The following is a 16133-nucleotide window of genomic DNA, read 5'->3' as shown; positions in this document are numbered from 1 at the left end:
AATTGTTTGAGCTTGAGCTTATGTTCTGTTCATATAACTAACCTTGCTCATTTCCACCCACCTGTCTCCCACCCTCGCTGGTGATGTGGGTCCATTAGATTGTGCTGTCAGGGATTTGGTGTCTTGTACATGTGTGTTTTTTCCAAATCACCTGGCTTGGGAGAAGAGAGGAGAAGTAGTTGCCCAAGTTCTGGGTACCAGGCACTGTGTCAGGGGAGCTGACATGACCCCACTGGCAGTGGCTGTGACCATTTTTTGTGAGTAAAAGGAGGGAACAGGATTAACCCTGAGGTCTGCCTGTCTCCTCTGCCCTTGTAGGTGATGACCTGTTCCCACAAATTTCTGCTATGACTTAGGGCAGCTTTTCTGACTCCTCCATGTTTGATCTTGGCAATGGGATTGGCCATCCTGGCACATGCATCCTGGTGGTGTTCACTGGTCACACACACCCCTTCTCTGTGCAGGTGCTATGTGAGGTATAAAGGGGTGCAAGGAACAGCCTGGCCCTGCTCTCCTGGAGCTTTCAGCCTAGAAGGGGAGACAGACATGAGCAGTGGACCAAGAAATCCAGGCTTAGAAATGTGCTAGGTGCTCAAAAGGATGCTGTGAGGAAAATGGGACTGGGAGTGGCAGGGAGAAACCTACTTTACACTGGTGGTCAGGGAAGGCTTCTTGGAAGAGGTACCATTTGAACTAAAATCTGAAATCTTAGGAGGAGTTGGGCCCTGAAGAGCATTGCACGCATCACCTGTTATGTGCAAGAGCCCTATGTGTATATGTTCACTGCACATGTGGAACTTCAGTGCACTTTTGTTCATAGATCTTCTTCCCTCTGCTTACTGCAGACCCTCTAAGACAGAGGCAGGGCCTTTGTCAGTGTCCCTTCAAAGCTGAGCATTTTGTGGATAAATGATTGTGCCCCCAGAGTAATATTATTCCATTGTTGCATCTCCTATCCTGGCTTTGTTATTGGAAATTTGTGTCCCAAATAAAAATAAACAGTAGTTCATTTTTCTGTTTCACCAGCAAATGGCTTTTCTTGGCTATGGGTGGAGGGCACAATTGGGATTGATCAATAACATAAGAAGTTAAATTTTAGACAGTATTTTGGTGAACAAATAATTGAGAACTAACTCAACATGAGGGCCTGTGTTAGATGCTTCAGAGATTTTTTTTTTTAAGTGAGAAAATAACTCCTGCTAGTGAGGCAGCCGTGGTATAAACATTTCCAAAGTATCGTAAACCACTTTCTGTCACCGTTTAGTGCACATTCAGTTACTAAGTGAACATACGCATTAACACTTGTGAAGTGCTGTGGGTTTACAAAGTGGCATGAGCTCTGTGGACTGCAAAACTTAACAGAAACTCATAGATTTGGTTGAGAGAAGAGTGGTTGCAATTTGGGCATGAAAGGCTGGGAAGCCCAGCTCTCAGAAGCAGGAAACAACAGTGAACTTCCACGCTGGTAAATATCTTAGACTGTTCAGGCTGTTATGACAGAACACCATAGACTGTGGGCTTAAATAACAGATGTGTTTCTTGCAGTCCTGCAGGCTGCTGGCACACCCAGTGTCTGGTGAGGACCCATTTCCAGGCTCATAGACAGCTGACTGTCTTTTCCTGGTGTCCACACTTGGTGGAAGGGTCCAGAAAGCTCTCTGGGTCTCTCTCTCTTTTTTAATTATGAAAATATGATAACCCTTTTACAGAATACTTGGAAAATACAGAACAAAGTTACATATAGTTTCACTGTCTATTACAATTATGTTTTTAGGTAGAGAAATTAAGATTTTTAGTTGGAGTTTCAATATCAAACTCTCAAAAATTAATAGAATGAATAGACAGAAAAGTAGAAGGGTATGGTAGACCTGAGAAGCATTATGAACCAATTCAACATGATTAAGATTTATACAATTTTCACACAACAACAGGATACAAATTCTGTTTAAGTTCTCTGGGGTCTCTTTTTATCAGGGCACTAATCCCATCCATGAGGGCTCCACCCTCATGACCTACTCACCTCTCAAACCACTAGTACTTTCACACTGGGGATTAGGTTTCATGAATTATGGGAGACAGTGTGGTCAGCCTAAAGCAATAAGCACACAGATGAAGAATACATCTGACAGTTACCTCCCTGGGGAGCCTCAACCCTTTCTGCTGACTGGATCTTTTTTTCGGGGTTGCTGAGACATCCTAGGTGGGATGGGAAGCATCTCATGTTGCAGGGCTCTGTTATTTGCAGACAGATCCAGGAATTGCCCACCAATGCTTCCCTCTACCCCTCTGAGGCACCAACATCTGGACCCTTCTCCTAGTAGAGGTCGCCTGCCCAGGGCCATGTGCCCACCCCACTGGCCCACGCTGGGGCCTTTGCTCTGAGCTCAGAGCCCCAGTGGGTGCTGGAGCATTTGGGTGACTGGCTGCTAGAGGGGCCTGTGTTCTCTCCTCCTGCCCTTTCCCTGCCCCACTTGTCATGAATGGAGGGCACATGAGTGGAGAACAGGAATGCATTTGGAGTGGAAGATGCGATTTTCAAGAGGGGGGTGGTTTCTGACAACAGGTGGCGTTGATGGCTGAGGGCTGACAGTTCGCTATCGGCAGAGCCAGCCTGTGCAGGGGACGTGCTCAGTCTCTGGTATTTGACCCTGAACTGACCCGAGTTACTTTCAAATCCAGTGTTAGGAACTTAAAGACAGAACCCAGAGAAATTTAAAAAGACTGATGAAAAGTCATGCAAGTTGGGGAAGAATCCTGGGTCTATTTTAAAGTTAGAATTTTTTTCTTTGTTCTCTCCCTCTCTCTCCTTCTTCTTTCTCTTTCTTTCTTTCTTTTTTTTTTTTTTGCAAAAAACTGTGCTCTTTCCTGTATTAAAAATAAACTTCTAGATTATTTCACATTACCCCTAAGCCTACATTGGGCCCCTTCATATTGTGGGAGTTATCTTGATTGAGATTCCAAGATCCAAGTTTGGAATTTTTTTGCTTTTGCCTTTTTTTTTTTTTTTTTTAAAGACAGTGAAGTGAAAGGAAATAGGGCTTATCCATTTAATGAATATTTATTTGTTAGGCAGCCTGTCAAATTCCTTAGAATGTGTGTCAGGAAGCAAGATCAGGACGACTCCATCTCTGCTTCTCGAGAGTTTGGGCTCTTCCAGAAGGGCAGACGTGCAGAAAACAAGGTGTCAGCAGCAGGCTGTGAGTTGAAGGTTCGCACCAGGAACAGGAGCCATCCAGAGCCAGGGGGACGGGTCTGATGATCAGATTGTCCACAGACAGCATGTTTGAAAGTCATGAGAGATCACGAAGGTCTGTGAGCTGTGTCAGTTTAGGGATTTCTTTTCACTGTCACCATAATATAACTGGGACTGACGCCCGGTAGGGTGGCCTTATTTATGAAGTGAAACAACTTCATTGATTATTCCTACCCCATCTGATGAACCTCATCAACTTGTGGCCTGAGCTAATGTCCTGATTCTGGCTGCAGCTTCCCTCAGGGTCCAGGTAGTGAGCGATGAGGGGAGTGAAGAAGCTCAAGTCTGCAGTGGGCATCTGCTCCATGGACAGCCCCATCCAGGAGTTCACCTCCTGCAGAAGCAAACGGGGAGGTCAGTGTCTCTGCCTTGGTCTCTACAGGAGGGTGTTGGCTCTGATTCTCCTAGACATCTGAGTGCTGCAGGAAGGCGGAACGTGTCTGCTTGTGCTGTTGGGTATGGAGTTTTCTTCTTTCAGGAGCTTATCCTCCCATCCAAGTACTAACCAGGCCTGACGCTGCTAAGCTTCCGAGATCAGACAAGATCGGGCACATTCATGGTGGGATGACTGTAAACAGGAGTTTATCCTATTTTTTTTAAAGTTTATTTATTTTTTAATTGAAGGATAATTGCTTTACAGAATTTTGTTGTTTTCTTTCAAACCTCAGCATGAATCAGCCATAGGTATACATATATCCCCTCCCTTTTGAACCTCTCTCAATGGAACATTTATTCCAAAAGTAGCCCCTGAACTATGCTTTATAGATATCTCTATGAGGCTTTAACCTGGGACAGTTTGCTAGGAAACACTATGTTTAAATATTGTATTTAAAGATGCCACCACATCCTGACAGAATTCTTTTAAAAATATTTCACACGATCCTTCAAATTTATTGGCATGTCACAGTATGTTAAAAGATAACTTGGAGCCTTATAATTTAAGGCTTATTTAATTAAAAGATTTCAGCATCCAGTTAGAACAATTTTCTGCTAAACACAAGTGACTGTTTGAATGTATTTGTGAACCATTATTTTCTGTTGGAATGGAGAATCTTTTTGGGTAGGAGATGGCAACTGAATATATTATTGCGTGCGTGCCAAGTCTAAAGGACCAAAGGACTAAAGAGCCTCTTGATGAAAATGAAAGAGGAGAGTGAAAAGGTTGGCTTAAAGATCAACATTCAGAAAGATCCATGGCATCCAGTCTCATCACTTCATGGCAAATAGATGGGGAAACAATGGAAACCGTGAGAGACTTTATTTTGGGGGGCTCCAAAATCACTGCAGATGGTGATTGCAGCCATGAAATTAAAAGACACTTGCTCCTTGAAAGAAAAGCTATGACCAACCTAGACAGCATATTAAAAAGCAGAGACATTACTTCGCTAACAAAGTTCCGTCTAGCCAGAGCTATGATTTTTCCAGTGGTCATGTATGGATGTGAGAGTTGGACTATAAAGAAAGCAGAGCACTGAAGAATTGATGCTTTTGAACTGTGGTCTTGGAGAAGACTTGAGAATCCCTTGCAAGGAGATCCAGCCAGTCAATCCTAAAGGAAATCAGTCCTGGATATTCATTGGAAGGACTGATGCTGAAACTGACACTCCAATCCTTTGGCCACCTGATGCGAAGAACTGACTGATTGGAAAAGACCCTGATGCTGGGAAGGATTGAAGGCAGGAGGAGAAGGGAACAACAGAGGATGAGATGGTTGGATGGCATCACTGACTCGATGGACATGAGTTTGAGCAAACTCCGGGAGTTGGTGATGGACAGGGAAGCCTGGCGTTGTTGCAGTGCATGGGGTCGCGAATAGTCGGACACGACTGAACTGAACTGATAAGTTGCTTCAGTCACGTCTGACTCTTTGCGACCCTGTGGACTGTCCTGCCAGGCTCCTTTGTCCATGGGGTTCTCCAGACAAGAATACTGGAGTGGGTTGCCATGCCCTCCTCCAGGGGATCTTCCTGACTCAGGGGTCGAACTCGTGTTTCTTATGTCTCCTGCATTGGCGGGCGGGTTCTTTACAGCTAAGGCCGCCTGGGAAGCCCAGATATATTATTATAAGATTTTTCTCTTTCCTATAAAAAGCTACAGTTTTACATTTCTTCAGGAAAGTTGGGGGTTGCACATTTTCCCATCCCCCAACTCAAACTAGCTTAAGCAAAACATGAAATTTGTTGACTTATAAACTAGAGAAATCCAGGAGTGAAGCTGGCTTCAGACAGGGCTCAAGTATCCTCTGGGGGTTGGGCCTGAAAGATAGCCACTGGCAGTTCTTACAGCTTTGCCCCAAAAAGAAAGAAGAAAGATCCTCTTTCTTCTAGTGCTGCTCAGTCAAGTTTTATGAAAGGAATCTCTTTGGCCTGGATCACGTGCCCATGGCTGTGCCCAGAGGGATGAACTGCCATTGCAGGGTCCATCCTTGCAATGAGGGGTGGAGGCAGTGACAGTGGGAGAGAGGAGGAGTTCCCAAATGAAGATAAGGGTCCATGGCAGACAAACCCACGCTTGTGCTTGTAGGGCCTGCTGTTTTTAGTGGCACCTGGTGTTGGAGGGATGGAGGATGGAGAAGAGGAAGCTGGCAGTCCCAGTGGTACCTGCTATTTGTTAGAACCTTGAGGTTATGGGCTCAACTGCAATACTTCTCCAACTGGCTTTTATGTAAGTACCTGGATGGCCAAGGATAAACTCATGATTGGGGGTGAGAGCAGGAGAGGGAAACAGCCAAAGGCTGTCTTCCATAGATAATGAAATAGTATGCCTTTCTTCACTGTTTTATAAGATATGGGAAAGGATTCATGGAAGGGGCTTCCCAGAACTCTTCCTGTGACATTTCCAAGCTCCTGTTGGCAGAAGGATTTTTGTAGGTGTGTCTTCTTGGTGAGAGGGTGCCCCCTGGGGTCACCTGGTAGGTTAGAGAGTTTGGGCAAAATACTCATCCAAGGGCTTTCTCAGCAAAAAAAAAAAAAGGCCAATGGTGATCTTTGTTTTACTATGGGAGTCTCCTTCCCACATAAATGAAGTTAGAGCCTCAGTGTTCCCTCAAGGACCATCTTCATCCGCCTCTCAAGTTTCCCTTTGATTTCAGCAATTTTGTCTTACACAGTGAACAGTCTTTGTCTTGGTCAAGCATCTGCTATGGAAGCTGACATTTTGAGTCTCTCTTTTTTATTTTTTTACTTAAACTTTTTATTTCCTATGGGGGTGTAACTAATTAACAATACTGTGATAGTTTCAGGTAAACAGTGAGGGGGTTCAACCTTCCATATACATGCATCCATTCATCCCCAAACTCCCCTCCCATCCAGGCTGCCCCATGATATTGAGCAGAGTTCTATGTGCTATACAGTAGGTCCTTGTTGGTTATCCATTTTAAATATAGCAGTGTGTACCTTTCCATCCCAAACTCTCTTACTCTCCCTTCCCCCCATCCTTACCTGTGGCAACCATAAGTTTGTTCTCTGTGAATCTCTCTTTATTTTAGGTCAATTAATTTCCTTGATCTACATTTTTACTCCTTATCGTGTCCTCTTTTTCTTCAAAGAGGAAAAAAAAAAAATCCATTCTGCCCTGAGTTTGGAAATCTCTCATCATCTTTGCTTGGTCAGTCAGACTTCATCGCAGTGTAAACTTTGAAAATCACTCTTCAGTTCCTTATTTGTCCAAAGGGAGGGTTTTGAGCCCAAACCACTGTTCAGTTGGTTTGGTTTCTTTTCCGGCATTTTCACCAGCCCATGTACCCAGAGGAAGCAGTAGAGCAGGTGCCCTTGACCCCAGGTTCACCAAGGCCTGGACTCGAATCGCCTTTCTTCCTCCTGCCTGGAGAGCTGGGCCCATCTGGCTTCCCACCCCATGTTTCCAGCCCCACCAACACCACTCGCTCAAACACTGAGCAAATCTGGCTGAAAAAAACCCTCTTTGTCAGTTCAGCCTTCGCCTGTCCAAAGCTATCATTAAAGCCATAGCAGTTGTTCAATTATTAAAATCTGTTCTTGTATTCAGTGCTCAGACAGAATCCAGCCCGTTGACCAGTTGTTCAGATCTGTCTTGAGTGCATTCAGATCCATGGTTTTACAGTGTCATTTGATGAGGGTGCTTTTTCCAGCCGGGCTGGCTCCTGTTGGCTTAAACAGTACAGCCAAATGGGCACCGAACCTCCCCACCTTGTCTCCTGTAAACGAAACTCTCTTGAACACTATTTTGTGTTCAAAGCACCAGGCTCCACAGTGGACACTTAAAGTTAGTGAGACACTTATGATTTTGTTCCTGTATCCATGTTACAGATGAATAAAAGAGGTTTGGTGAGGTGAGGAAACCTGACCCAGTTAGAAAGCATTTTAAAGCCATCTGTGGGATTCCTGAGCCCACCTGGGCTCCCTGCTTAGACAGCAAGGGGGGATGCTCCCTCCCTCATGGCCTGAAGATGCCGATCCAATGGGGGAGGAATAGCCATGTTTATTATCAGTTTCATGACGTCATCTCTTTGTGCTGATAGGAAGTCTAGTGGTACATTTCCTTTTGAAGGCGGTTTTAACATTGACAGACACCTGCTTCTAAATCAGCTGGCTGAAAATAAGGAGCCCAGCCCATGATTTCTTGTTTCCTGTGGTTTGATCAATCTTGCCTGCACAGACACTTCCTTTTTAGAGCAAACAACGGAACCTCTCCCCTGAGGTGGGCAGGAACTTACCTGAATCACTAGAGCAGGGACTCCCCTGGTCCTTAAATTTTCACTTGGTCTCTGATTCCCCTCCAGGAAGGAGACCAGAACAGAAGGCTTGTCTGGTTCACTTAGCCTGAGGCTCAAATATTTGGGAGGGTGATTTTGAGCGTTTTCTTCTTATTGTTCTCAGACCACAATGGTGAAATCACTCAGGCGTCTACATGGTATTCCCCGCCTTTGTTCTTTAGCCTCTGGTGGCCATGAGAGCTGGTGGCTTTGCTGTTCCTTCTGGAAGGAAGCGTTAGTCACATCTTAATCCTGAGTCATACATTTATACTCATTTGGGAAATAAGGAAATTTGACAGCAAGGCTGAGTCAATAATTTTGGTCCTGACCTTTGAGAGAGATTGGTAAACAAACTGAATCACAAATTGTTTATTATTTTGGTCACAGAAGCTACAAAGTTTCCAAGAAGTGAATCTTTCAAATCTGCTTAGTATCCCACATACTTTAAGTTCTGTTTGTCATCAATTATTTAGATGATTAGTATTGCTACAGATTTGGAAAATAAATACCTTTCTACTATAGAACATTACAATTTTATTTAATGGAGAAAAAAAACTGTTCTCTTACTTTTCTTATTCTCCTAGAAGAAAATGTTCCACTGAATAATTTATGCTTTTAAAATGAAGCCTTGTGTTTTCATGATACCAGAGGCTCTTTCATTATCTAAGTGAATGTTAAGCAGCCCTGAATATCAACCATTTTCATGTAATAAACATTTTGAACCTAGGACAACTCAGGCAACTTGATTGTTCTCAGGTGAAGTTCAGACTATGAATTATACAGAACTACAAATAATTGCAAATGATAGAACTAATCACAGTATGCAAATTAGCCTTGATAAAAACCTTATGAAAGTTTTTCGTGGTTATGGTCACATAAAATAGGTTGTAAAATTTAATTATGTCATTCAGGATGGAAAACACAGTATTATACTTTCACACTTTTTAAAAGAATTGAGACAAATAGTTATTAGTAATTTTGTAATCTTTTTATTTTGTATAAAATACATGATTTTTTATGACAAAGGGACCAACTAAAAACACACTGTCCCCTGATATTTCAGATCTAAAGTGCCTGCTTCTAAAATGTATGCTTGGCTTGAAATGACATAAAACCCTCCATGTTACTGATTTATACTTTAAAAAATTATTTCTGAAGATTCTACAGCAGGTCCTTGTTATCTGAGGATAATTAGAACCAGGAAAAGGCCATTTTAATTGAATCAATTTAAACAGGGACCAGAATGTCATAATACAGTTTTTAAAAGCTTTGGGGCATTATCTGGCCAAAAACTCTGAATATCACGAAAATAGTATTTTTAGTTTAGACTTCACAAAATGTAGATGATCATTTTGACCTTGGCTAACTCTTAGAATGAGCAATGCAAAAATCAAGTATTAATTGTTTGGAGAGGAATACATTTTTAGACAAACTTGTGATTGTGTATCATGGTACTTCATAAATGCCACTTGACGTTGACATCACATCTTTAAGATGGTCAGTTTTACAGAAATACTTGAGATCCTAGCCATTTTCCTCTGGGCCTTTTAGATTGTTGACTATCAAACTCCTCCTGGACTGAAATCCCTACCTTGCCACTCATTTAAAATGTTTCTCTTAAATGATTGTGGCTCATCCGCCTGCTCAGTCCCCACTTGCCACTGTTTTGCCTGTCATTGCTGAAGTTCTCTAATGTTTTGATTAACTTTGTGAAATTCTGTATTCGGAGGGCAAGATTTGCAGTTAAGAAAGATGCTGATGGTGAGCAGGGATGGGATTTTGAGTGGGAATTCAAGTCACTTGATGGTTGGTTGTTAGGAAATATTTTAGAGTTTTGAAGCCATGTTTCTCTTAAGAAAAGCTCACCATGTGGGAATCTGGGCAGTGAGCAATCAGGTAACCGGGATCCCCCAACTTATTTGCCTGAGTCATTGCAGTGTGCTCTGGAGACAAGGAGGCAGATTCATGAGTGGGACACCCCAGTGCTGGTCTCAGTCCTGCCAGGAAGCAGGTATATGACCATGGATAAGTCATTTCACTTCTTTTGGACTGATTTTCTAATCTACGAAGTGAAAAGGTTGAGCTCAAGCCCCTTCTGGTGACAAGATTCTGTAATTCTGAAGTGCTGGGTATTTTAAGGCTGGTGAGAGCTTTAGCACTCAGTTTTCATATAGAATCCTAGAACTTAATCATCATCAACCAACTCCTTCTTTTAGTTTAATTGTACCATATAGCTTGCTTCCTAAGTCACTTCAGTTGTGTCCAACACTTTGCAACCCTGCCAGTCTCCTCTATCCATGGGATTCTCCAGGCAAGAATACTGGAGTGGGTTCCTCCTCCAGGGCCTCTTCCCGGCCTAGGGATTGAACCTATGTCTCTTAAGTCTCCTGCATTGGCAGGCAGATTCTTTACCACTAGCACCACTAAGTATCTATATATAATATAAGATGTAAAAATATATATCTGTAGATAATTTCTGTAGCTATGGATCACATATGGATATATGTGATCATTTATTTGGTAAAATTGTAATCAGCACTTTGGAGCAATTTTAAATCTGCTCTTTTCAATCGTGTTATCCTTAAGCATTTGCCTATATATTGTAATCTTTTTTTCTTTCTTTCTCTTTATTTACTTTTTGGCCTCACCATGTGCCTAATGGGATCTTTGTTCCGTGACCAGGGATTGAACCCTGGCCCTCAGTGGTGAGATCATAGAGTCCTGACCATCAGGGAATTCCTGTATATTGTAATCTTAACATGTTTCTCTTTTTCACATTAATCTGTTCTAATGACTGCTGTTAATAACAATAATAATCCAATTTTGGATTATTTATTTATTATTATTATATTAATATTATTATTTATTAAAAATAATAAAATTTTTAACTCTTTATTTTTTATTGGAATATAGCCAATTAACAATGTTGTGATAGTTTCAGGGGCACAGCAGAGTTACTCAGCCATCCGTATACATGTGTCCATTCTCCCCCAAACTCCCCAAGTCCACGTGTTGGTGGTTTAGTCACTAAGTCATGTCTGCCTTTTGCGACTCCATGGACTGTAGCCTGCCAGGGTCCTCTGTCCATGGGATTCTCTAGGCAAGAAAACTGAAGTGGGTTGCCATACCCTCCTCCAGAGGATCTTACCAACCCAAGAATCGAACCTGGGTCTCCTTTCATTGCAGGCAGGCTCTTTACCGAAGTACATGTGTTATGATACATTATACTTCAATATACCCTGCCCAGTATATCCTGGCAACAGAGCATCTCTCTACTTTAGAACTTTGGGGGAGAGTTTTGGGGTCATGTTAACATAGGCACCTCTTTAGGTAGACAGTTTTGTAAAAAAAAGCTTCCCACCCCGCTAGGACGCTCTGTGTATACTGCAGTACTTAAACGCTTTTAGCCACTGCTATAAACAGGAAGAAACATACTAAGGCAAAGTTCTGGCTAAGAGAAGCAGGGGGAGTGGCAAGGAAAGCTGGAAGGATATTCCTTTTGCTGCTGCCAGCAGGGTAAATCAAGATCCTGGGAGTGTGGCATAAATAAAGGAAGTTGGGACGGACACAGAACGGGGATTCTGGATGCATTTTCAGAGCATTGCACCTCATATTCGGTCACCCCGGAGGGCTTGGTGACCTTTGGCTTCTGAAGTTGCACTGAGCCTGGTGTGGAGAACAAAGCCACCAGACATCACCAGCCTCCAGGAGCAGAAGTGCTTATGGGAGTGAGGCCAAATGAGCGAATCCTGCAAGGTTAAAAACAGCAGCACTTTTTAATTCAAGATCTGGGAGACTGTCAAAGCATCCTGGGGGGATACGAGTTTGTTCATCCGTTAAAATTTCATCTGCTGCCTCCTACAAGATGAAGGGAGCATAATTGACACTATTCCGTCTGCTCTGGCTATGTCTGCTTTGGTCTCTGGTTTCTCTGGGTCTCCTGCATATGTGGGTGAATGGCTTGCAATGCTTTTTGACATAACTTGCTTCAGTAGCGAGGTGGTTATTGAGAAAGAAAGGGAACTCTGTGTTGCAGAAATGGGGCGGGGGAGGGGGTAACTTGGTTGTTTACAGTAGTTGATGGCACATGTTTCAAGTTAAGCCAGGTTAAGCAAGGCAATTTTAGCCTTGAACAGCATGACCAAGTAGAAAAAAAAACTGTTACAGAAATTTTATGTCAGTTTCACTTCCCCTTGTTGGAGGTCTTATGGAAATGGGGGGTAGTGATAAAGTCTGTTGAAGTCCATTGTTCTCAGAGAATTTATTTCATCTCATTTATGTATTCCTCAGCTTTAGAAGTCACATCCTATAATTTAACAAAAAAAAAATTTTTTTTTTTCCAGATTCTAGTACATTGGAGACTGGTCCTTTTCTAAAACTAGAGAAGACTAGGAAGGGGTGATGAATTCTTTTTGAGTTTCAAGTTACAAAATAAAAGGTAAGTATTAACGACTTCACAATGTGTTTACAATACTGTTGAGACCAGCTGAAAAAGCAGCAGACAAATAACCAAGAGTTTTGGATATTTGCTCTCACAAAAAATAACACATACACTTCTGATTTACTTATGGGATTTTAAAAGAGAAACAAAACTTAACATATTCTTTTTTTTTTTTTCCCCCTCCCCAACATATTCTTTTAAAATAAACTTTCCAGGTAGATACACCAGAGGGTTAAGGTGAGACCCAGCTGAGTAGTTTATTTTTTTCATAGACTGCATCCTTGGGCACATTTCCCAGGCTTGGTCTGTATAATATCCCCTGATTTAGAGAGAGATGCGAGTATTTCCAATATCGAAGTTAGAGAAAGACAGCTAAAGTGTAGGGACTTACTTTAATCACACATAAATTTGATGAAACTTAATCACCAGCAGCTGCCTTAGGTCTTTCCCCAGATCTCACTCACTTAAGCCCCATGACAGCTGCTAGCCCTACCTGGACATGCCCAGATCTCTTTGGCTGGACCCCAGGAGCAGCACCCTCTCCCAGCCCTCTCATCCTAAAGCTGGTCATCCTCTCCGGGCCAGGGGTAGTCTTCGCAGGGTGCCCTTCTTCCCATTTCCCAGAACTCACAGCCAAAACTGAGGACTGCCGTTAGTCCTCAGGACTGCCATGAGGACCATCAAACTCACTGTTTCCTCAAAAGGCTGTCTTTCCAAAGTCTCTTGGCAATATTTTGTCGTTACGGACAGTCACAGTTCCTCTTTTCCACTTCTCAGTGTATCCATTGATTTTCCCCCTCTCCTTCAAATTTCTCTGCTTAATGACTGGATTCATGGCTAAAAGGAAATCACTTTTAATTCACACCGATCTACTTTTTGTTTTTTAAAAAGTCAAGTCCATCTCAGGGCCCATAGGCTGAGGATATAAAAAAAAAATATTAGACTTTTTGAAACCTCTGACTGTCTAATGAACAGGCTACCCTGCCTGGAGGAGCATCTCTGTTGATGGAAGCGTTTCTATAGAAACTGCACACCTGTCTGACAAGGATTCTCCAGAAGAGGAGCCTGGCTGAATTTGGAACAGAGTTTTCTCGGTTCCAGCCAAAAGGAATTATGCAGTTTCTCAGTTGATGGCCCAAAGGAAGCAAAGTTGGGTGTGTGTTTAATTCACACATTTAAAAAATTAAGCCAAGATATTCAACTAGATTATTGCACATCTACTGAAAGGTGACTCTGATTCTCGAGTATATTTCCAGAAAAGCTGTCCAGGGAGTGAGTGACTCTGTGGGCATTTTTCTGTGTGATGTGGGCTTCAGTGGGTGCAGGGTGGGGTCCCAGAGGGCCCTCAGCAGCAGGTGGGCACGGACAAAGTGCACCCTGAATCAGGGTAATTGACCATTGGGATCAACAGAGGGGGACAGTGATGAAAGCTGATAGTAAACTGAAGTGGGTATATAGGTTTTGCTGGGCCGTAAGGGAGATTATATGAGTTAATTATACATCTGACTGCTATGAGGGTCTGAACATGACTTTTGAACCCCACCTGCCCTGCCACCCTTGAACCCCTAGTGTCTGCCTCCCGCTCCTATAGCCCCATTGACCTATTCTTGGAGATGATGGGGGAGTAGTCCTTAATACATGAGAGAAAGCACAGTAGGGTCATCTTTCCTGAAAACTTCTATATGTATTTGAGCCTCTGAAGGCATATTTATTTGTGTTTTAACGAAGTCATGCTCCTGTTTCCTCCTCAAGCCTCTCTCGTTCCAGCAAGAAGTGTTTTCTCCTCCTTTCTACACAAGCATCACTGGGTCCTTGTCTCTTGCCATTGCTCTGGTTCCTTTCACATTAATTATGTGGCAAGAGGCATTTCCTCACTTACTACTAGACTGTTAACTCCAGGAGGCAAAGGATTTCTTTCTGTTTTGTTTGCTACTTTGATGTCAGGCACCTGGAACAGTGTCTGGTATGTGGAAGGTGCATGATAAACGTTTACTGGGGTAAATGAGGTGGCAAATGCATCTTCCTGACCCAGATTCCTTAGGCTCAGGACCCGTCCCTTCATCCATGAACTTCTTGCTGGACTGACACAGTGGCTGGTCTGCTCACTGACCACTGGTCTGTGGGGTGTGATCACCCACGCCTGGTCCCCTCAGAGGGGCTGGGGAGGGGGTGTGCTGTGTTCTCACCACCTTGACGACCTTAGGTTAAGTTGTCAGCTATTGAAGGCATTTCCTGGGTGCTTACAGGTGTGACATGGAAGGGAAGCAGCCGCCAGGGGACAGCTCTGGTGCCCGTGGTGGGACCAGCCCCTCCCAGGAAGCGTCTCTGATGGATGGGGCCATGGCTGGTCAGAGACGTGGGGGCAGGAAGGGCGTGTGCTGGTTGTCACAACTGAGTCTTCCCCTCTGGTCGGGTCTAAGAGGAAGCCTGTGGTTAAGTCACATGGCGGCAGAGTATCTGTCCCTGACAGGGGGGTTAAGGTGGCCCAGACCAAGCCCTGCCTCTGAATACTTAGAGGAGGACAGACAGAGGCTGCATTGCGAGGTGTGGGATGTGATTTGCAGCAGATAAGGAGTCAGGCCGATGGAAAGCCAAATCTAATTCAAATGATCTAATAACATCTTTGAGTGGCTTCCCTGAGGGTCAGTTCTGGTTGATTACGGCTTTTCCTCCTGCCCCCAACCACCACCCCCCACAACCCCACGATCACAAGGAGGAGAGCAGGAAGCCAACTTCCTCAGAACCTCTGTGCTAAGAGAGTTTATGGATAGGACATTGTAGGTGCAAGACTTAGGCTGTAAGGCACAGTAAGAGTTGCCTTCTGGTCAGCTGAGGAGTAACTTTGAGATGATCATGAGATATTAATGTCATAAAACTGTGGACTTCTGCTCCTGTCCTCCTCCCCTGCCCACTTCTCTTTCTTCTTCATCATCATCATCTCCTTCTCTCGCGCTCTCTCTCACACACACACCCCTGGCTGACACTTGAGAAGCTGTCAAGCCTTTCCCTGTCAGGCTCTGAGCTGAGGTGGCTAGAGTCTCTCTCGTCATCACCGAGTATTTATGAAGCTCTCTCTCGGTGTCACGAAACTGCTGCCAACTTCTCCTTCTCTGCCTTGTGTGCCGTGAGCCTTGCTCTCCAGTTGCTCCATGCTTTCCTATTCCGTTCCTCCAGGGTCATCCCTTCCCAGCCTCCCTCATCAAATCCGAGTCCCTGCCCCGCCTCCACCTCCCGGAAGCCCACCTGGTTGCAGCCCTGCAGAACCCCTGCGGCCCTCACCTCCGGCCCCAGGACAGCAAGCCCAGCAGGTGATGCCAGTCACACTGGGGAACTCAGGAGCCTGAGCCGTGACCGCCTTGTCTCTCCCTCCCCTGGCCCATCTCACGCTGGGTTCCATCACCCTCCTGGGATGCACAGGGCACTTGGGATAACCTGACCCTTTGGCTGTGGCCCCAGGACTGACATCTAGTCTCAGCTGAGTATAGTCAGCTCCTCTGATGCAGGCCTCCAGCCCCACCTGGTGGTCCCATGTGGGCTGGGACATGTGAGGGGTGATGGCACCACCTGGGAAGCCCTCACAGAGGGACCTAGGCTCACAAGAGAAATGGAAACATTCCCGTAGTTTTCACGTCTTGTGCCTAGAAGTGTTACTTGGAGGGAAAATTCATCTTTTTGGCATCTGTGTTCATGGGTTGGGGGCAGCTGCT

The 16133-nt window shown here is 44.2% G+C and overlaps 1 protein-coding gene across 2 annotated transcripts in view; it reads left to right on the top strand.

Moving 5' to 3' along the window:
* The window catches only part of SVIL (supervillin), a 255524-nt gene that overhangs the window by 31473 nt on the left and 207918 nt on the right, over nucleotides 1-16133 (top strand). For both annotated transcript variants that reach the window (XM_043480288.1, XM_043480289.1), the window contains exon 2: nucleotides 12329-12423. The gene's annotated coding sequence lies outside the window, so the exon portion shown is untranslated. The remainder of the gene's footprint in view (nucleotides 1-12328; nucleotides 12424-16133) is intronic.

The sequence above is a fragment of the Cervus canadensis genome, chromosome 10, assembly GCF_019320065.1.
Source record: "Cervus canadensis isolate Bull #8, Minnesota chromosome 10, ASM1932006v1, whole genome shotgun sequence".
NCBI lineage: Eukaryota > Metazoa > Chordata > Mammalia > Artiodactyla > Cervidae > Cervus > Cervus canadensis.
The sequence above is the reverse complement of the archived record's forward strand: the minus strand, read 5'-3'. Positions and strand labels throughout refer to the sequence as shown.